The sequence below is a fragment of the Castor canadensis genome, chromosome 14, assembly GCF_047511655.1.
Source record: "Castor canadensis chromosome 14, mCasCan1.hap1v2, whole genome shotgun sequence".
NCBI classification, from domain to species: Eukaryota; Metazoa; Chordata; class Mammalia; order Rodentia; family Castoridae; genus Castor; species Castor canadensis.
Genome location: NC_133399.1, coordinates 19,998,607 through 20,021,814, shown reverse-complemented (window position 1 = coordinate 20,021,814; position 23,208 = coordinate 19,998,607). Strand labels below are relative to the sequence as shown.

At 35.4% G+C, this 23,208-nt stretch overlaps 1 pseudogene; it reads right to left on the bottom strand.

The window, feature by feature from the left end:
* Nucleotides 1-7,607: 7,607 nt before the first annotated feature.
* On the bottom strand, nt 7,608-22,053 carry LOC141416150 (putative olfactory receptor 7A2; annotated as a pseudogene).
* Nucleotides 22,054-23,208: the final 1,155 nt, after the last annotated feature.

Below are 23,208 nucleotides of genomic sequence, written 5' to 3'. Positions count from 1 at the left end.
TGGATTAAGAAAATGTGGTATCTGTACACAATGGAATTTTATGCAGCCATGAAGAAGAACGAAATGTTATCATTCGCTGGTCAATGGATGGAATTGGAGAACATCATTCTGAGTGAGGTTAGCCTGGCCCAAAAGACCAAAAATCGTATGTTCTGCCCATATGTGGACATTAGATCAAGAGCAAACACAACAATGGGATTAGACTATGAGCACATGATAAAAGCGAGAGCACACAAGGGAGGGGTGAGGATAGGTAAGACACCTAAAAAACTAGCTAGCATTTGTTGTCCCTAACGCAGAGAAACTAAAGCAGATACCTTAAAAGCAACTGAAGCCAATAGGAAAAGGGGAACAGGTACTAGAGAAAAGGTTAGATCAAAAAGAATTAACCTAGAAGGTAACACCCATGCACAGGAAATCAATGTGAGTCAATGCCCTGTATAGCCATCCTTATCTCAACCAGCAAAAACCGTTGTCCCTTCCTGTTATTGCTTATACTCTCTCTACATCAAAATTAGAAATAAGGGCAAAATAGTTTCTGCTGGGTATTGGGGGGGAGAGGGAGGGGGCGGAGTGGGTGGTAAGGGAGGGGGTGGGGGCAGGGGGGAGAAATGAACCAAGCCTTGTATGCACATATGAATAATAAAAGAAAAAAAAAGAGCCAATTGCAAAAGACAAAGCAGTACTAATCAGCAAAAGCAGATTGAAAATAAAATAGCATAAATTATGGAAGTCAATTTATTAATAGTACTGAGGCAGAAAATTGAAATTTTTTAATTCAGTGGGAGGATGAGTATTATATATATATATAATACATTATAATGGAAAAATAGCAAATTTATTGAAAGAAAGTTCAAATTCAGTTTTTTAAATCAAAAGGGAAAAGCACTCAGACCCTGTAGGAACAAAATTTTATTTCTATTTGAATGCCAACATGAGAGCAGACACTGTGAAATGTATTTCTGACATTGTTGTTTTGAACTAGAATTTACAAGGAATCCAGTCATCTGGTCTTTTTTGTTTTCAGAGTACATGGTTTGAAATCAGGGCCTTGAGCTTACTAGACAGGAGCTCTACATCTTGAGTCAGACCCCAGACTTATCTGGTCTTTTTAATGAATATGGAAACAGACTGAAATATGGCACATGTTAAAAATTAAAGTAAAAATTCCCTCTTTGCACTGCACATACCTTTGCACCTAAAACTCAATCTCAGAATTTCTAATTGAAACATCTTTGCATATGTTATAATTTTCTAAGAACTGTACAACTTCTTTATTCAGTCTCCAGCTGGGCTTCCATTCCCACCAGATAATGTCTATGATCTACATGTTGCAACATCTAAAACACATTTGTCCTTTTTAACATATTAAGTATGTTGTAAATTCATTATTCAGATAAGTGAACAAATGAAGTATTGTCTCAGCTCTAAGCTAAACTGATTTGGTTCTCATGTGAAAACCAGTAAATTTTGTCTGCTTCTATTCTGCCTGTGCATTTCCTGCAGGACCTACTGGGTTCTCAGACTCACCTAGATGGTGTTTTTGAGAAGAGGATCATGATGTGGAAGTCTGAATTTCTCCATGGATGGTGGATAATGGCGACTGAATCACTTCCCCTTATAAGAAAGCAGGACAGAGTGAAGCCAGGCTTAAGAGTTTTAAGAGTTCAAAAGGAACAACTGTGTCCTGTTCTGGTCAAGCTTGCACCCTCTGAGGAACAGCACCAGAAATGTATTTCTATCTCCTTGTGCTCATAATGTACATTTGCTCTTGTGACTCCAAGTCCTGATTGTGTTTCTGATTTCTCTGAGGGACATTGGTCTGAGAAGTTAGGAAAACATTTTCCTGCCAACTCTATGTTCCCAAGAGACCAGATTTGAAATTAGGTGACCTAATTAACACATTTTCCATGAACTCTCCACCTTCCAGAAATCTAATCTTTTGGGCAGAGTTTTTCTCAATCATTCCTTCAAATTCTTTGCAGAGTTTGAGGTAACTGACTTTACTAAATTCCTTGGAATGCCAGAGAACTGTTGTGTAGGACACAGCTTCTGATAGGTTAAAAGAATTGATAGGGCTATGGGTGTGACTCGAGTGGTATAACACATGCCTTGCAAGCACAAGAAAGTCCCTGAGTTCAAACCCCATACCACCAAAATAGAAGAAAATTTTCTATTCCCTCCCACACATATTTTATAGGCATGTATAAGATGTACACAGTAGTTTCATTTTTGTGTGTCCATACACACATTCTCTATACCCTATTCAAATAGGGTGACTTTATTTCCTTTCCCCCTACATCCTAAAACAATTTCAACAGGTTTAATTGTACTATTTTCAGTCATGTTGATAAAGTACTTTGACCATATTCCCCTCTCTCATTGAATGCTCTTTCTTCATACTGCTTCCTACCACCAAAAATAATGTTTTACAATCCTGTCATTCATTTTTAAGGAATAGATTCCACATACTTGGGAGGATAAGCAGTAATGGTTTTCCAGGCTTAGCTTATTTGGCTTAGTTATCGCAAGTTCCATTCATTTTCCTGCAAATGATGTAGCTTCATACTTCCTTGTGGCTGAATAACACACCAACGTGTATATATGCCACATTTTCTTTATCTATTCATCACATGATAGGCTCGTGGGCTGATTCCATATTTTGGCTATTGTGAATAGCACAAGTATAAACATGGGTTTGCAGGTATCTCCACTGGATGTTGAGTTACAGTCCTTCAGATATATATCCAGGAGTCCTACAGCAGGATCATATGGGAGTTTTAGCTTCAGATTTTAAAGGAATTACATAGAGATTTCCATAGTGGCTGAACTATTTTATATTACCACCAACAGTATATAAGGGTATCTTTCCCACACAAATCTTCACAAATATTTGTTGTTTTGTTTTTCATGTGAGTTATTCTTGCTGTGCTGAAATGGAGTTAAATGATGTTTGAGTTGAATTTTCTTTATGGCTAAAGATGTTGAATATTTCTTTATTAAGAAATATGTTCTTACTCATTTGAAAACTAAATTAATTTGCACATTTATTGATTTGATTAATTATTCTCTTGGTGCTTAATTTTTGCATCTCTTTATTTTTTGGATGTTAATCCATTTATTTGATGAATAGCTGACAATGATTTATTCCCATTCTGTATTTTTTCTTTCAATTCTAGTAACGTTACCTTACCAGAGCAAAACCTTTATAATTTATTGCAATCCCATTTTTAAGTTATTGGTCTTATCCTCTGAATGACTGGAGTTTTATTCAGAAAAGTGTTACCTATACTTATATCCTCAAGAGTTTTCCTGTAACATTGCAAAGTTACTGATCTGAATTTGTGATCTTTGATCCATTTCAAAGTGGTTTTTATACAAGCTGATATAGAGATCTCATTTCAGACCTCTACATGTGTATATCCAATTTTCCCAACACCTTTTATTGAAAAAAAACTGTCTTTTTACCATATAGGTTTTTGACTATCACTGTAAGGCTTTTATCTGGGACTTCCATTCTATACCATGTATCAGTCTTTGTGCCAGTACCATACTATTTTTGTTAATGTACCTCCACATTACAGGTTAAATTGAGGTGTTGTGATACCTCCAGCATTGATCCTTTTGCTCATGATTGCTTGGATTATTTGGGATCTTTTGTGTCTCCATATATTGTTGAAGAGATTTTCTTCTATCCAACATAGTTTTTGACAACATTGTCAAAAATCAGGTTGACACAGGTGTATGGGATTATTTCTGAGTGTTCTGTTACATTTGGTCTGGGTCTGTTTTCAATAATGTTCAATGTGAATTTTGTTACTGAGGCTGTGTATCATAATTAAGTCACTTATTGTGGTAGGGCAGCATTGTTCTTTTTGCTCAAGATTGCTGTGTCAATTTTTGACCTTTTGTGTTTCCATGTGAATTTTTGGATTTATTTTTCTATTTCTGTCAAAGATTATTAGAATTTTGGTGGGAAGTGCATTGGATCTGGATATTGTTTTCAGTAACATAGTCATATTCACAATAATAATTTTTCTGATCCATGAATATGGGAGATATTTCTATCTTTTATGGTCTTCTCCTGTTTCTTTCGTGCATAGATCTTGCACTACCTGTCATTTACTCCTGGGTGTTTTTTGATGTTATAATGAACAAGATTTTTTCATTATTTTTATAAACATTAAGTTATTGGTTGAAGGAAAATCTAATGAAAGTGTTTGTAAGAGTTAAGAGACTTCTAGTGGAGTCTTTATTATCCATTAAATATAGGACCGTATCATCTGCAAATAAGAATGACTTAATTTCTCCTTTTCTGTTTCTGTCCCTTTCATTTTTTTATCTTGACTTATTGCAATGGCTTGTTAATAGTATATTGAATAAAACTGAGTAGAATAGTCACCCTTGTCTCATTGCTGACTTTAGAAGAAATGATTTCACTTTCTCCCCTTATAGTATAAAGTTGGCGGTAAGTTTGTCATATGTACCCCTTATTACATTGAGGTATGTCCCTTCTACTCCTAGTCACTTCAGGATTTTTATCATGAAGAGATATCGAATTGATTTGAAGACTATTTCTGCATCTAGCGAGATGGTAATGTCATTTTTGTGCTTAATTTTAGTCATCTGCTATATCATATGTGTTGATTTGTGAATGTTGAAGATCTGGAATGAATGTAATTTGTTCACAATCTATGATCTTTTCAATGTTTTTTTGATTTTTTGCTTGCAAGTATTTTATTGAGAAATTTTGCATCTATGTCCATCAGTGGGAGTGATCTATACTTTTCCTTTCTAACTTTTACCTTAATAATATGTTTTTCAATTTTTTAGCATATATTAGATGCACAAAGTGGATTCATTGTGATATCCCATATATCTATACAATGTACCCCAATCTACATCACTCCTTCTATCACTCAATCTCATCTCCCCATTCCTTTATTCAAACAATTTAGACAGCTTTTTATTGTTCTATTTATGTGTATTTATTAAATCTACAATTTACAGATTCAATGTACAGTGTATAGACTCTCTACAAACTTCATGAAAATTCCACTTAGGTTTTCACAGAAATATATCAATCCTAAAACTATTACACAAGTACCAAAATTTCAAAATGAGCAAAAAGAGCAATGCTGCAGGCATCAAACTATTTGTACTCAAATCATGCTATAGAGACATAGCAAGAAAAAAAAAAACATGGTTCTGTCAGAAACCTGGCTTATAGACCAATAGAATCAAATAAAATTTCCAGAAAGAAACTTACATAGCTACAGCTGATTATCAAGAAAATTACCAAAAATAATGGAGATAAAACAAACTTTTCAACATTTGGTTTTGCAAAAACTGGATATTCACAGGTAGAAGACCAAACTATATTGCTCACCCTCTATGAAAATTAATTCAAAGATGTAAATTAACTTAATTTAATAACTGTACCTTTAAAAACTAAAGGGAAGCATGAGGAAAAATACTGAAGATATAGGCATAGTATATGACTTTTAGAATAGGACTTCCATTGCTCAGGAAATAACAAGAGTTAACAAATTGGATTGCATCAAATGCAAAGATGCTGCACATCAGAGGGAATGATTTCAAGAATTAACAGACAATTTACTCAATGATAATATACTAGAAGATCCAGGCAAAGATGGCAGAACCTCTCCATGTGACCCTTAGCTGACAACAGTTTCAGGAAGTGGCCAGCCAAGTTCAGAATTATTCCTAATCATATAGTGGTCTTGACAATATAGAAATCATATAAAACACTGGCTTTTAGGAATACTTGTCATGTAGCAAGAACTAACCATTACAATATGCCAAGCAAAACAACAAAGACCATATATAATGACCTGGTACCTTGTATTCTTGGCATTTCCTGTGAAATTTAAAGCAATATTCACAGTTACACAGTTATTCAATTCTATTTGATGTAATTCTATGTAAAATGTGTAGTCACAAAGAGATTAATTTCTAGGTAAAAGATCATAGATGTTAATGCAGAAAGCTTGTGATCTGAAATTGCATAACTGGGTGTGAATTCAATCTCTCTCTCGAATGTTGCTATGATCATGAGATTTAAATGACTTCTGAGCATGAAGGAGATATATAATGAATGAAATTGATGCTGTTCATTTACTGCCACATTTATTATTGTGACCAAATTTAGAAAAGTTAAATATTTAGTTTAGGATGCTGGGATGAGTTATAGGTATAGTCAGTCCTGGAAGTTTTCAAGTGGAATGAGATAGCCAATTTAACAATAAAATATAAATATGCCCTATGAACTTCAATGAGTAAACACCCTTCATTGGACAGTAATGTTACACTCTTAAGGATTTATTTTTACAGTACAAGATATTTTCCACATGTACTTGTGGTTTAATGTAGATATTGATCTCATCACATTTAAGGTTCTCATTCTAAGGTCAAATAGATCAATCTCTTATTTTAAAATGTCTTTTTACATGGCCTTCATTTGGAATTATACATTTAATAATTTTCTCTTATTAGTAACTATGGTACATAATGTGAACAAGCAGAATAATAAAATAGAAACAGAATAAGCTAAATAAGAAAAGGTAGTGGTCAGCTTTGAAACACACTAGTCTGTGAAAATGTACATTATCAGAAGAAGCAGTTAAGGTAGTGATGCTTGAATGAATGGTGAACTCATAGCACAAAACTGTACTCTCAGAATTTCCTCTAGCATAAAGTTACATAAACTGCCTTAGCAGCCAAGAGTGTTTTTCCCCATAGGAGGAGTGCAACTGATGACTATGAACTGGAGAATGAACAAAAGAAAAATAATTCAGTATGATGTCAGATATTTGAGAAGAAACTATTGTTAAGACATCTGTTTTGCCCATAAGAGAAATGGTATTTCTGACATTTCCAGCCCATGATTGTTTATTGGCAGCAGTGGGGCTTAAAGTTAGGGTCTTCACCATGCTAGACAGGTGCTGCCCCAGTGAACTGCTCCACAAATACCTTTTGTGCTGGTTAGTTATTAGATAAGTATCAGTTTGTAACTCAGCCAACCTGGCTGCCATCCTTCTATTGGTAATTCCAGCACAGCTGGGATGAGAAGCATGTGTCACTGCATGCACTCTTTGGCGTAACTGGATATTGAGAACCATTTTGCCTGGGTTGTCCTTGCACCACATTACTCCTGATCTTGACATATAGCAAGGAGTACAGACTCAAACAAATGAACCCAGTCTAAACCATGGCTTTAAGTAAGAGGAAGCATATGATTGATGAAGTGTCCTTATTTTCACATCAGAGGAAGAAGAATTTTTATAAGCTGAGTTACATAAATTTTATGAAGAAGTTGAAATCAAAGAAAGAGAAAGTCGAGAATATAAATGGATGGAGAGAAAGACAGCAAACATCAGTTCAAAAATTGTAATTTCATATTCTGAGGCTCCCAGTTCTGTGTTCAGCAGAACACAGAGCTTTTTTAGGCTCAAGACAATAAGCACTTTTGAGTTTCTCTCTCAAAGAGTGTTTTCAAAGAACTCTTGATATCCATATTCCTCAGGCTGTAAGTCGGGGTTCAGAATGGGTGTGACGACACTTTACATCACTGAGGCTCTTACAGTTCAGTGTGTGTTTTGGGTAAAAGCAGAACTGAGGTAAACACCTGAGCCTGTACAATAAAATAAGGAGACAACCAGGAGGTGGGACACACAGATGTCAAATACCTTACATTTCCCTTGAACCGAATAGAAGGGGAATAATGGAGGAAACTACCATAGAGCACAAATAAAGGATGCAACTGAGGAGACAAACAGCCAACAGCATTTCTGTATTATATGATACCACATCATTAAGAAATGTGTCAGAACAGGCAAGGTGAGTAAGTGATTAGTTTCCCAGAAAAAGTGAGGGACTTCAGTGCTGTAGAAAAGGACAGACTCAACACCAGTAAGCTTTTTAACAAGGAATTCAGTGCACTTATGACCCAGGACACCACCAACAACAACCCACTGAGCTAGTTGTTCATGATAACCATGAAATATAGGGGGTGACACAGATGGTCACATATCTATCCTAGGCCATCACAGCCAGGAGAAAGTTGTCCAACATTGCAAATAATCCAAAAAGTGAATTTGGGTGATGCAAACTGCATAGGTGATAGGTTGATCTGTGTCTGGATGTTCACCAGCATCTTTGGGATGGTGGTAGAATTGAAGCTGATGTCCAAAATGGACAGTTTGGTGAGGAAGAAGTACATAGGCATGTGCAGGTGGAGTCTGAGATCATGGCCTGGTTGATGTGCAGGTTCCCAAGCACAGCAATCAGGTACATGGACAGGAGCAGTCTGTATATGAGAGTCTGAAGATCTTTTGTTCTGAAAACCTCAGAGGAAGAAATTCTGAAATTATTGTACAGTTCTTTGGTTCATGTTGATGTGAATGACCATCAGAAAAGAGAAAATGTTTATGACAAATTTTTATATCTGGTCTCTTTTATTATATCCATCATAACATTTCTGATTAGTATTTCTGTCCCTGTCAAAGTTTTCTTGAATATATTTTATAATCCACACTTTTGATAAAGAAATCTATTATGAACTTGAAAAACACAACGTTAGTTACATCATTATTCTTAGCAGTGTGGAATCAATGAGCATGGATTGTTGAAAAAAAGTCCTTAAAAACTTTGCATGGATAAAGAATATAGATAGGAAGAACTACTTGGAGATGAACAGAGCCCAAACAAAAAAGGGGCCCAACATGAAACCTGCTGGGCAAAGCTACTAGGATCCAGCAAGCATAAATGGAGCCACACATCTCATGCACTGTTGACCAAAGACCCTCTCTAGACCCTGCTGAGAACTTCTCTGGAATCCTGTCAACATTTTCTGAGCTCACATGAGTCACTTCCCTGAACCAGGCTTGACTTCATGGATCCTGTGTGCTCACTAGTGTTGGCTGCAAAAGCCAGTGGTGAAGAGGTACCCATCACATAAGATATACTGGCACCCAATGGTAGTCCACAGAAGTCCCATGGAAGTAGGCACAGTGTGACCTAGGGGGTTGCTGACCACAGCACAGCAGCAGGAATGGCACTAACAATGGTGAGCTTCACCTACAAACCTGTAAGAAACCACGTGATGGTATTCAGACAAAGCCCTGAATTTTTGTATAACTAAAGAATGGAAGTTCTTCTAACATTTCAGATAGGGGAAAATTGTTATTGTAGATGGGTAAGGCTGTCAAGTTGATAGGATAAATTTCAGAGATCCTACACAGACCTTTAAAAAAAATCCCTGTCTCCAGCATCAGGAACCATTCCAGAGGCAGTTATCTAATTTAGCTTGCCATCCACTGGACTGAATGTCTTAGACACAAAGACTTCTCAGAAAATCAATAGAAAATTCAGGATTTTTATTTAAAATTTGTGCCCATTGCAGATAAATCTGTAACGTAGATTATTTTTATTGTAGTACTGGGTTGGGATACATTGTGGCATTTACAAAAGTTCTCACAGTATATCAAATGCGATGTAGATCTTTTTACTCATTTATTTGAAGCTTATTTTCTATACATTCTAACAGGAGTATTGCATTATTGATTCCCAGTTTTCTCTTTAGCCTTATTTTCTCCCTTCCCTATCAGTGTGATCATCATGTGAGAGACCAACAACTCACCTTTAAGTTTGAACCCCCAAACCATTTCTTCTAGTCCCCTTATTTACTACCCTCTTCAATGTATATTTTCCACTTGTCAACCATTAGAACAACTGCCTAGTTCTCAATTTCCTTTTGCTCTATTTTCACCCAAATCCTCCTTCACTATAAATACTTTCAAGATTTAAAAAGAGTCCCAGACTTTTCACTTCTGTGGAATTTTATTGTTTAATTGCCTCAATCATTCTTCTGCTCTCCTATCTTTTCACATATTTGATCTTTTCTACCTAGCACAGTCTGCCCCTTAATCAAACCCTTCTATTTGATAAGCCACCACTCCTTTATGCTACATAGTCTTTTCACCTCATATTATCGACTACAGCTCCTTCCCTGTAACACACCTATCACAACCTTTACTACCTTCAGGCTTCCAGGACCAGGCAGATTCATGGTTGCTACAATAGATAATAAAAGATACTGAACAGTTGTAGTAATTGATCTTTATGGGAATTAATGTAATTTTAAGGCTGTACTTTGACAACTGTGATAGCCTCAGTAGCTAAGCATCCTTGCCCTTTGTGGAACTGGGGAAAGAATCTGGCATCTTGAGAATAAGAAGCTAATGGTATAACAATTGAGCCAGTATACTCCTTGCCCCCATTTACAGAAAAGAGAACATGCCAGCACTCAGTCAACACCCAGTCCTATGTATTCTTTCATAAAACTCCAACTTATGGAGCACAGAGGAGTGTAACTTCTGAAAAAAAACACCCTGGATGCATAGTGCCAAAGCAGAAATGTTAAGCAAAAAGGCAACAAAGTCCTCTCAAAAGTCAGTATCACCATTGAGGATATAAACAACAGTAAATGGGAGGAAATATTAAATATTTAATTCCAAAAAATAATAGGATAAATGATTAATGAGCTCAAAGTGGAGACACATAAGCTAGTTTCTGAATGCAAAGAGGATATGAATAAACTACTAAAAGTAAAAAAAAGTAATTGAAAGAAACAGATGAATGAAATTAAGCACATCATGCTAGATATAAGAGTAAATAAACAACAGTACAGAAAAATAACCATTACAAATGAACTGCTCAATATCCCAAACAAAAACCTCAACCAAAAGACTGATGAACAGAGTGGAGCAAGTTGATAACAGAATATCAGAACCACAAGACAAAGTAGAGTAATTAGATCAAACAGTCTAAGACCATGAAAAACTGCTAAGAAAATATAAATGGAGAAGAGGTATAAACAAAAGGCATACATGATTCATTTAATAACACAAGAGCTGAAAACTTCCTCAATCTTGAGAAAGGGAAAGACATCCAGATTCAGGAGGCTTACAGAACAACAAGAAGCCAGGACCAGAAAGGAAATACCTGCAGATATATCATTATAAAAACAGTGTATATACTCAACAAAGAAAGAGTCCTGAAAGCTGAAAAAGAGAAAAGTCAAATCACATATAAAGGCCAACCAATTAAAATAATCACAGATTTCTCCACACAGACCCTAAAGGCCAGATGTCATTGAAAAGTATATTCAGGCCCTGAAATAAAACATTTATCAATCTAGACTAGTATGTCCAGCAAAATTATCATTCCCAATTGAAAGGGAAATGAAAACCTTCTACAACAAACAAAGCTAAAGAAATTCATGACAACCAAAACAACACTGCACAAAATATGGGAAGGACTCTTGCACACAGAAGAATAGTTTAGAGTCAGCCAGTAAAATGCAAAGAAGAATAAATCCTTTCAACTGAGTAGACTAGCAAACAGGGAATAGAGGAAAAATAAACAGCAGGGGAATGAAAGTGATAAAACACTACAGACCACTCAATAATAACACTAAATACTAATGACCTCAATGTTCCTATCAAAAGACATAGAATATCAAATCAGATTAAAAAAACAAGACCCAACCATATACTGCTTACAAGAGAGTCATCTCACAGAGAACAATGAACACTGGTTTAGAGAGAAAGGATGCAAAAAGGATTCCCAAGCAAATGTTCTAAAAAATATGCAGGAGAAACTATACTTACATCTGACAAAGTAGACTTCAGACTAAACTCAGTGAGAAGAAAGAAAGAAGTTCACCTCATGTTAATATAAAATAAAATAAAAATTCTTAACATATATGTGTTAAAAACTGGGGTACTCAACTATGTTAAAGAAAATATTTATGGACTTAAAAGCTTAGGAGGGAGAAATGACCCAAACAATGTATGCATATGTGAATATATGAATAATAAATTTTTTTAAAAAAGCTTAAGTAGACCAAAGCACAGAAGAGTGAAAGACCTCAATATTCCATTGTCACCAATAGACAGGTCATCCAGGAAAAAGATCAACAAAGAAACTTTAGAACTCACAGACCAGATGGAAACATTAGGCATCAACAGAGTGTTCCATTTAACTACCTTGCAAGACACATTTTTCACCTGCTTATGGAAATTTGTCCAAAACAGATGATATTTTAGGACACAAAGCAAGTCTTTATAAACTTAAGAAAACTGAAATAAAGCCCTATATAATATCACATCACAAAGGAATAAGAGTAGATCTCAACAAAAAAGGAAACAAAAGAAAACATTAAAACACATGCAGACTCAACAACACCCTGTTGAATGACCAGATAGCCATGGTAGAAATATGAGAATAAATCAAAAAATTCCTAGAGTCCAGGGAAAATGAAAATACAACCTTCCAGAACCTGTGGGACACAGCAAAAGTCCACATTAAGGGGAATGTTCATAGCTAAAAAATAGAGACATCTCAAGTAAACAACAAAATGATGCACTTTAAGGTTCTAGGAAAATAAGAATAAACCAAACCCTAAACAATCATATGGTGATTGCATATAAACAGAACCAAGGAGAAAAATCACATGATCATCCTAATAGATGCAGAAAAGGCCTTTGACAAAATTCAGCATCCTTTGATCACAAGAACTCTGAAGAAACTTGGATTAGAAGGAATGTTCCTCATCATCGTAAAGGTTATATATGGCAAACGTATAGGCAGCATCCTACTAAATGCAGAACAACTGAAACCATTCCTACTAAAGTCAGGAATGAGACAAGGATGCCCACTTTCCTTGATGCTATTCAATATGATTTTGGTATTCCTAGACTGAGCATTAAGACAAAAATAAGACATAAAAGTGATACAAATATGGAAATAAGCAGTCCAGCCCTCTTTATTTGCAGATTATGTGGTCGCATGTTTAACAGACTCTAGAAACTCCACCAAGAAATTCTTAGAAATTATAAACTCTTTTGGCAACATAGCACGATACAAATTCATATACAGAAATCAGTACCTTCCTGTATCCCAACAATGAACAGACAGAGATGGAAATCAGGGAAACAACACATGTACAAAAGATTCAATAAAATAAAATACCTAGGGATAGATTTAACAAAGTAAACTGAAGACCTTTTCAATTAAAACTATAAATCACTGAAGAGAGGAATCAAGTCATGCATCTGAACTTGACAATATCTCCCATGCCCATGAATTGGTATTATCAACATTATGAAAATGACTATACTATCAAAATCTATAGTGTTCCATTCTATCCCTATCAAAATTCGAATGACATTCATTACAGGGGTAGAAAAATCAATCATAAAATCCACAAAAAACACAAGGCCTCAAGTGGCCAAAGGAATTGTGAAAAAAAAAGTCCAATTTTGGAGGTATCCCAATACTTGTTTCCAAATTTATACTACAGAGTTATAACAATAAAAGCAGCATGATATTGGCAGGAAAGAGACATGAATAGGACTGAAGATCCAGACAATGGAATAGATGAAGAATAGACAATCTCTTCCACAAATGTGACTGGGAAAACTAGATATTCACATATAGAAGACTGAATTGGGATCCCTGTCTCTCACTCTGTACAATTATCAATTCAAAATGGATCAAAATAAGTCCTGAAACTTTGAACAGCTATGGAAGTAGTAGGAAATACAGTGGAACATATAGGCATAGGCAACAACCTCCTAAATAAAACTGCGATGGCTAAGCAACTAAAAGAAATAATGAATAAATGCTACTGGATCAAATGAGAAAGCAAAGGGTCACTAGACTCAAGAGACTGCTCACAGAATGGAAGAAAAACTTTGCGAGCTACTCTTCATATAAGGATTAATATCCAAAATCTATAGGAAGCTCAAAAAAACTCAACCCTCAAAGAAGCAGCATTCCAATGAAGCAATGGTCACATGAATTGAAGGGGAATTTTCAAAGAAAGAGGTACAAATGACCACAAAAATTAGGAAGAAGGGTTCTACTTCCCCAGTGATTAAGGAAATTCAACTCGAAATTGCACTAAGATCTCATCTCAGCCCAGTTGGAGTGGTCATCACCATGAACAAAAACAGCAGCAAATACTGGTGAGGATGCAGGGAAAGAAGAACTCTTATACACTGTTTGTGTGAATGTAAATTAATACAACCATTTTAATACATGCAATGGAGTTTTATTCTGAATTGTCACAATGAATTTCTCCTTTATAATGACTATAAGATAATTAAAACTATAAATAGATATGGTTATTCACAAAAATAAGACATAAAAGAAAACTTGAAATATTTTCACTTTAAACAAATGGTAAACATTTAAGGACATAGATAGATGTTGACATTACACAATGTATACAATTGTTGAAATGCCATGTTACATCCTGTAAAAATATATAATTTTTATGTTTCAGTTAAAAAGAAAAAGAAATTACCATATAACAAATCAGAGGGTACCAAGTCCTAGTAAAAAATTTCAGATAAATGTAGAGTGTACGCAGGCATTTTGTATAGAGTCCTGGAAGACAGGCAAACAAGACAACTTCAAGGAAGGGGTAAGAGCCATGAGGTTCTCTCTTAATTCAGTGTCTGTTAGGAGCCATGATTGTACAAAGGACCTGAGGTTGGTATATAACAGATTTATAAATGAAGGTGCTATGGCAATGAGAATGCTCAAGAGGAAGATTTAAAAAGACATCCTGTCCAAGTAGATTGAAAAGGAGGTGGCCTCCTGGAAGAGTCTGACATTTACAAATGTAGTGACCTTGCTTCCTGTGTTGTACTGTGTACATTAGTTTTAAGCAGCCATACTAAGCTACAACACAAAGGCAAAAAACTGCACGTGTAGTGTATCCACATGGGTGAGTTTAGACCAGGAAAACCATGGTAATACCATCACTACCTGGATTGTGTTCCTGTTGTTTTTGTTTTTGTTTTCTTTTTTAAATTTTAACCTTTGGTAAAACAATCAATATAATATCTATCCTCGTTACAAATTTTCCTTCTGTTTCTGTTTTGTTCTTTCATCCTTTTCTGGGTTTTTATTTTGAGACAAACTCACTGTGTAATCTAGGTAGGCTTGAACTCATGAACTCTCCTGCTTCAGCCTCCTCTGTGCTGGGAATACAGGTGTGTGCTACTATATTCACTCTTGTAACAGATTTTGAAGTGTACAATATCATACTGTTGATATTAAGTTCTATGTTCTACAACAGTGTTCTAAAAAGTAATCACCTTATATAACTGTATCTTTACATCTATTCATCCTATACCCAGCTCCAGTATTCTATTCCATGCATCTATGGGGCTGACTACCTTAGATATCTTATGTACTTGGGATCATGCAGTATTTTTTTATCTCAAATTCATGCTGTTAATAAAACTGGATCCCAATTTTTTTCCTTTGTTGGTTAATCTTCCTGTGTCTGGATTGCAAGAGTCATAATTTGGTTAAACAAGAAATTAAAAATATACAACAATGTCCTAGAGGAACACAGATGCAATTATCCTCAGTGGAATGCTTACAAAGTGAAACCAACAGCATTTTCAAAGGTTACTTCCCGGTTTAGAACATGTAAGCACAGGTTCCAGTGCTCTGAGGATGGCACTGTAAGATCCTGTGCCTGTCAGGACGATCCATTCCCTGTCCTCATATGACTATCTGTGGGGCCACTGTACCATGCATGCATTTGTTTTGTTGTATCGCATTTTCTACTATAATATGAAATCTGATTAAGCAGACATTTTAAGGAATTTGCTCCATTTTTTGTTTTCCAAAAGGCCAAAATTTTTAGAAAGTAAGTCTGAAGGAATGGCTCAAGCACGAATCACCACATTGAAAACATAGCAGCACCAAAATATTTTTGTAGAAATCATATTAAGCAAATAGGAAATTAAAATTTTAGTAAGAAAAAGAATGATCTACTAAATAAATGGATTCAGAACAACTACCTGAAGTGAAACTCATTGAAAATCTAAAATCATTTGTCAAGGAAAAGAGATAAAATAAAAATTTAATGACAGTACTGTGAGTTTTTAATTTTAACTTTAATTTACAAACTTGTAAATACAATTTGAAAAAGATACCCATTTTAGGGGCAGTGGAAGAAGCCATATCTATGTTAAATTTTCATCTTGTGTAAACATAAACTGACTCAAGTGTGGCTGTGACACTGGATACAACTTCAGGTAATAGTGATGAATTTAAATGAAACCATGATTACAATGTTTTCTTAGCTCCCTTCCTGAGGTCTAACCACGACCTAAGCTAATGCAGTACATGCATTATCAAACTCATTTCTCACACTGACCCTGTAATGCCAGTTATTTATACCCACTGTTTAGAAAGAAAATCTCTGTAAGTATAATGAAGTTGGTATGCATGAAAATATGCCTACAAAAATGTAGGTAGTCTTTAGAAGAACTTACAGTCATGTGTTCCACAATGTGCCAAAGGATGATACATTTTGTAAAAATAAAGCCAATCACAAAAGACAAAACTATACTAATCTGGAAAAACTGATACCTGAAGTTATAGAAGGAAAGTTACTAATATTAATGAGGCAAAAAAATTGCAATTTAAAATGCACTGGGAAGATGAGTATGCAATTAGTCTGATGGATAGTTTTGATCACAGCAAATGCATAAAATTTCACATATTCCTTTCCAGAATATATCCACATACATACATCAAAGAGCTAAATGGGAAACAGCAAATTTAGTAAAATGAGCTTCCAATTCACTTTTTGACAACAAAAGACAAAAGCATTCAGACCCATAAGAATAAAGAGTTTATTTTATGTGAATGCCAAGATGAAAGCAGATACTGTGAAATGTATGTCTCATCTTGTTGTGAGGTAGAGTTTGTAAGGAATCCAGTAATCTGGTCTTGTTTTTCATTACTTGGTGTTGAACTCAGGGCCATGAGTTTCCTAGATAGGTGGAATACTACTTAAGCAAATTCCCAACCTTTCTCTGTTTTTTTAATGAACACAGAAAAGTATTCGAACATGTTGCATGTTAAGAATTAAAGAAAAGATTCTATCACTGCACAGCACTTCTCTACACACTTAAACTTGCTGATTAGTCATCTTTGGACACATTCTAACTTTATAAGAAAAACTTATGCCACTTCATTCAGTCTCCAACTTGCTTCAATTCCCATCACTAAATGTCTGTGATTTATGCTGTACAGAGTCTAAAACCCACTTCTCTTTTTTTTAACATGTTAAGAGTGTTGCCAATTAATTATTCATGTAAGTCAACACACAGTGATGTCTGTGATCTCTCAGCTATGGGCTTGGCTGACTTGTTCTCAGGTGACACCAGGCAGGTAAATTTTGTCAGTTTCCATTCAGGTTTTACATATCCTGCAGGATATGAGAGTCACCTGATGGGGACTTTGAGAAGGGGGTCACAATATGGAAGTCTGGATTCCTCCCTGGATAGTGGATAAGGGACATAGAATCTGCCCTAGATAAGACAGCAGGAAGGACTGAAGAACTGGTTCTCTGGCCACACTTAAGACTCTGAGGACTTCATAAGGAATAACCTTGTTCAGTTCTTGTCAAACCTGCACCCTAAGGGACAATGCCAGCTATATGTTTCTAGCTCCCCCTCTGCTTATTAGGTGCATTTCCTTTTTAACTCCAAGTCCTGAGTACTCATTTACCTGAGCGACATTGGTCTGAGAAGGAAGGATATATTTCTGCTTATTCTGTGTTCCTAAGAGAACTGGTGAGCAATTAGACAATTTAATTACTATATCTTTTCCATGAAATCTCTGCCTTCCAGATATCTAATGTTTTGGTCACATTTGCCAAATCCTTACTTCTATTTTTGTAGTGTTTGAAATAAATGACTTCACTAGATTCCTTGGAGTTCCAAAGCACTGATATGTGGTGGGGGCACATCTCCTAATATCTTAAAATTGCTAGGACTGGAGGATCAAGGGTAGAGCACCTGCCAAGCAAACATAAGAAAGATCCAGAGTTCAAAACCCAGTACCACCAAACAATCAGAAAAAGTTCTACTCCCTCTCTTTTACATATTTTATTAGCAAATATTAGTTGTACAAAGTGGTTTCATTGTGATATGTCCATACATACATGTGATATGTCCATACATACATGCAATGTACCCTTATCGAATTCATCCTCCACAAGACTCTCCTTTTTTGCCATACTTCTTTTCCTTTGAATCAAAATTTCTTTTTTTAATTTTTTTTCATTTATTCACATGTGCATACATTGTTTGGGTCATTTCTCCACTCTGCCCCCCTCCCTTCCCCTTCCCCCTTTCCTCCCCTAAGCTCCAGGCAGGTCCTGTTCTGCCCTTATCACAAATTTTGTTGAAGAAATGACATAAGCATAATAAGGAAGACAAAGCATTTTTGCTAGTTGAATTAAGGATAGCTATACAGAAAGATTCCTAGTATTGCTTTCCTCTACCCATGTGTTATGACCCATGTTGATTCAACTTAACAGATCTTTACACTGGTTACTGACCCCCTGCTCATGATAACCTCTGCCATTTTAAGGTTTCTGTATCATACTTCTTAAAATAATTTCAACAGGTTTTGTTGTATTATTTAATATGTTCCCACTATCTTATCCACTTCTTTCACCTTCCTCCCTTCTTCTGGTGCTCACACCCAGAAAAAACCCACTTTATACCTGTCACTAAGCTTTAAGGAATAGATTCCACCTGTGCAAGTGAATATGCAATATTTATCTTCATCACTGTGGTTTATTTGGCTTAACAGGATGATCTCTAGTTTTATTAATTTTCCTGTAAATGACATAATTCCATTCATCCTTATGGATGAAAAATATACAGTTGTGTATAAATGCCACATTTTTTTAATTCACATTTGATGAGTGCTTGGGCTGATTTCACATTTTGACTATTGTGAATAGATCAGCTATAAAGATGGGTGTGTAGGTATCTCTACAGGATGTTGATTTATGTTCCTTCAGATATCTGTGCAGGAGAAGTATGGCATTATAGTCTATCAATAGAAGATTTATCTTTAGATTTTAAGTAAAATTCATATTGTTTTTCACTGTGGCTGCATGAATTTATATTACCATGAAAGTGTATAAGGGTCCCTCTTCTCCACACCTTTAGCAATATTTGGGGTTTTATTGATGTGAGCTATTGTGACTGCAGTGAGATAGAATCTCAATGATGTTTGAATAAATTCCTTTTATGGTTAGGATGCTAAACATTTATTCATGTACTTATTACCCATTTTTATTTCTTCTTTTGAAAATATCTGCTCATATAATTTATACATTTATTGGTTACTCTATTAATTCATTGTTTGCTTAATTTTTAGAGCTCTTTGTACATTCTGCACGCAAATATTTCATCTTACAAATACTTGTAAAAGATTAGTTGTGGTCTCTGGTCTGTTTTTGTAAATAAAGTTATATTGGCATGCCAGAATGAGGTGTCTACAGCTGCTTTCCTGCCACAATGGCAGATTTGAAGTACATGGAGTTCCTGGAATCAATTCCATAGGGACATTTAGTGGTGACAGAAATATCTTAATATTTTCTGTAAGGCAATCATTCAGCTGCTGAGGATGGATGTTGTAGGAGTCATCCTCCACATTTTGAGGTGGAATTTGGATTTTAATGAACTTTGGCAATACAGGACTGTGGGATTTATAATGTGCCTGAAAAAGCAAGTAGGGACACTTCTGCTGTTTTGTAATCCTTCCTCAGATACATGAAAAATCCAGGCCAGACAACTGGAATAGTGAACATGTGGAGGAGAAGCCCCTGTCCCAGATTCACTATAGATGAGCCAGCATCAGACAAGTGCACAGCACTTGAGGAAGCCTGGAGAGTCTCAGCAAAGCCTACACATGCGACCCACAGCTGACTGTAGATGCAGTAGGGTATCACTACTACTGTGAGTAGTAGCTCACTGTAACCACTTCATGTACAGTGTCTCTGATAATAAAGGCAATGCATTAAATGTCTTGATTTTAGGATGTTTCTTAGTCACCAAAACAAACATATTAACTAATAGAAATGAAAATTAGGGTAATTATGATAATTTGATATTTTATATTTTGGGCATTTAATGTTATATCTAAAGACATCATTCACAATTACTATTTTATTCAAGTTTATTTTATACAAATATACTGAAAATGACTGTGGAGATTACATTTTGGGCAAAAAAACAGGGGTATTTGTATAAACTCATGGTACCAATTTGCAAGAATGAGAAGAATTTCAAGTGCCCTGTATGTTATGTCTTGATGAAGATCAAAGTTATTCCTGAGCATAAGGGTGGTACATAATGGATGATTTGGGTTTTATTTGTTCATTAACCTGCTGTTGTATAGTGCAGCACTCAGAAGTGAGTGGAAATTCTATTTAGAACAATGGAAGAATTTATATTTGCTAGTAGCAGTGGAAGTTTCCAAGTAGAACCAAACATAATTGAACAATAAAAAGTAACACATGCCATGCTATCCTTAGTGAATAAACCCTTGCACATGGACAGTAACATTCCACCTTTCCTTAATAGTAATTACAATGTACAAAGAAATGTTTACAAACTAATACAATATAAAATGAAGACATTTACTCATCATATTTTAGTTTTTCTCTGATTCTGAGGCCCAAATAATCAAGCTATTATTTCTAATTAGTCTTCCCATTTAGAATTCACTTGTAGTCATGAAATGGAACATTACTTTTTTCTGGTGATTATAGCAGGAACTGTGCACATCAAGATGAAGAAGAAAACAAAACTCCAATCATGAGAAGAAAATCTAACTATCAGTTATAACACTCACTGGTTTTTCAAAACCTGCATTAATTAGTAGAGCACTTAATGTAATGATGCATGATGAACCCACAAGTGCAAAAACGTTGGTCTCAGATTTTCATTATGGATAAAATCATACATTGTGCCTTTATTGTCAAGTATAGTTTTTTCCAGTAGGTGGTGTAGACAATATGATTGTGTTTTGTATTAATAATAAAAAAATAACTGTTTTAAGATTTGAGAAGAAATTATACTTAAGAAACTGATGTTGTTCCAAGGGATAAAAGGGGATTGCTCATATTTCTAATCCAAGTTATAAGTAGCTTTTTTGAAAAAATAAAATAAAATACTCTTACTAAATGACAGAGAGAGAAGAATACCTAACTACATGGATACGTTTGCTAAGCATCATTTAAAATAGTTTTATCACTAGCATATATTAAGAATATGAGGAAGTGTCATTGTGGTAATTCCAAACGTACATAGATACATACAGCGGACATTGACAAGTTCATCTTCTCCATTACTTTCCCTCCACAGCTTTTCAAACAGTGTTTTGTGGGTTTCATTAGGAATCCTTATTTTTTGAAAGCTGAAATAACAGAAATAAAAAATTCAGAATTAAATAAGAGAACATTTTACTTCCACAACTTGACCAAAATACTGTCAGTGAGAGGACCAGCACCAAGCAATGTAGTTGAGAAATTAATCATGACATTATTAACAAATATGTCGGAACAGGCAAGGTGAACTGCGTGGTTAAGTTCACAGAAAAAGTGGGAGATTTCCACATCTGTGCAGAAAGACAGCTGAAGAACCATGAAACTCTGTAACAAAGAATTCAGTAGACTAATTATCCAGGACACCAACACCAGGAATCCACAAATATGGGAATTCACGATGACTGTGTAGTGCAGGGGGTGACAGATGGCTACAAAGTGGTCATTGGCCATCACAGCCAGATGGAAGTTGTCCAGCACAACAAATAATGTGAAAAATAAATTTGGATTATGCAGCCTTCATAAGTTATGTCCTTGCTCTGTGTCTGGATGTTCACCAGCATCTTTGGGACAGTGGTGGAGGTGAAGCAGATGTCCACAAAGGACAGGTTGGAGAGGAAGAAGTACATAGGTGTGTGCAGGTGAGTATCTGAGATAGTAGCCAGGATGATGTGCAGGTTCCCAAGCACAGTGACCAGGTACAGAGAGAGAAAAATTCCATATATGAGGAGCTGCAGTTCTGGGTCTTCTGAAAATCCTAGAAGAAGAAATTCTGAAGTTCTAGTATTATTTCCTTGTTCCATGTGGTTGATTTTCCTACCAGGAGTGAGGAATTTAGCATTATTATTTTTTTATTTGATACATTTTAGAATGTCCTTTTTCATATATGAGTTTGCAGCTCTCTCTCTGAAAACAAAAAGTTGCCATGCAAAATATCACATGAGAATAGTTGCTATGAAGATAAAGTAGGAAAAACAAAGTGGGAAGTAGGTGCTGTTTTCGATGGGGTCCAGACAAGACAGGTAAACAACCGGATATCTGAACAGAGACTTTCAAGGAAGATGGAATTGGATCCACAAGGTTATTCATAGAATTTTATGCCTGGTGGAAGAATGAGAATTGTAAAGGCGCTAAAGATCAGACCTGTTTTATATAGCAAAGTTTTAAATTACACCACCATGGTGACCAGAATGAATTAGATGGAGGTGGAGGAGAGATCTTTTCTCAGAATGTGGAGGAAGGAGGGGAACTCCCTGCTGCTTCAGAAATTGCAAGTTTTTTCAAGATGTAGAATTACATTCTCATGTTGCTACTTTACTTTGTTTTATGGAGCCTTATTTATGATAACCAATACAGAAATAACCATCCCTACAGTATGTGTAGAATGGGGTGAGCATATACCCCACAAACCCTGGCAACACCATCTCCACAATCATTGTTACAGACACATACAGCACCTACTAGGATATCCTTGTGGCCGCTTTGTTTTATTCTTTTCTATTGTTTTTTTTCTGAAGTAAGAACTCTTAACAAGAGGTACATCCTCACAGAAAAATTTGTAGGGCATAATTTCATATTGTTATTGCTAGTCACTATGTAGCATGCATAGAATTTATTGAAGTTTACACAACAGAAGCTTTATGCCTCTTAACAAAAATCTCCATGTTCTATTTACCCACTCCCTTGACTCCACCATTGTATTCCATATCTGACTACTTCAGATATCTCACATACAAGGATTCATGCAATATTTTGATTACCAAGGCATCCTGTAGCTCAGACAGGATTCCTCTTTATTTCTTTATTTGATTTGGATTTATACAGCTGTATTATGAAAGTCCCAATTTGGCAGCAAAGAACTCTACCCGAAAAGAAGTTGCTATCCAATATCCTTGCTGAACCTAAATGCAAGGATCTTCAACAAAACATTTGCAGAATGGATCCAAGATCATGTTCAA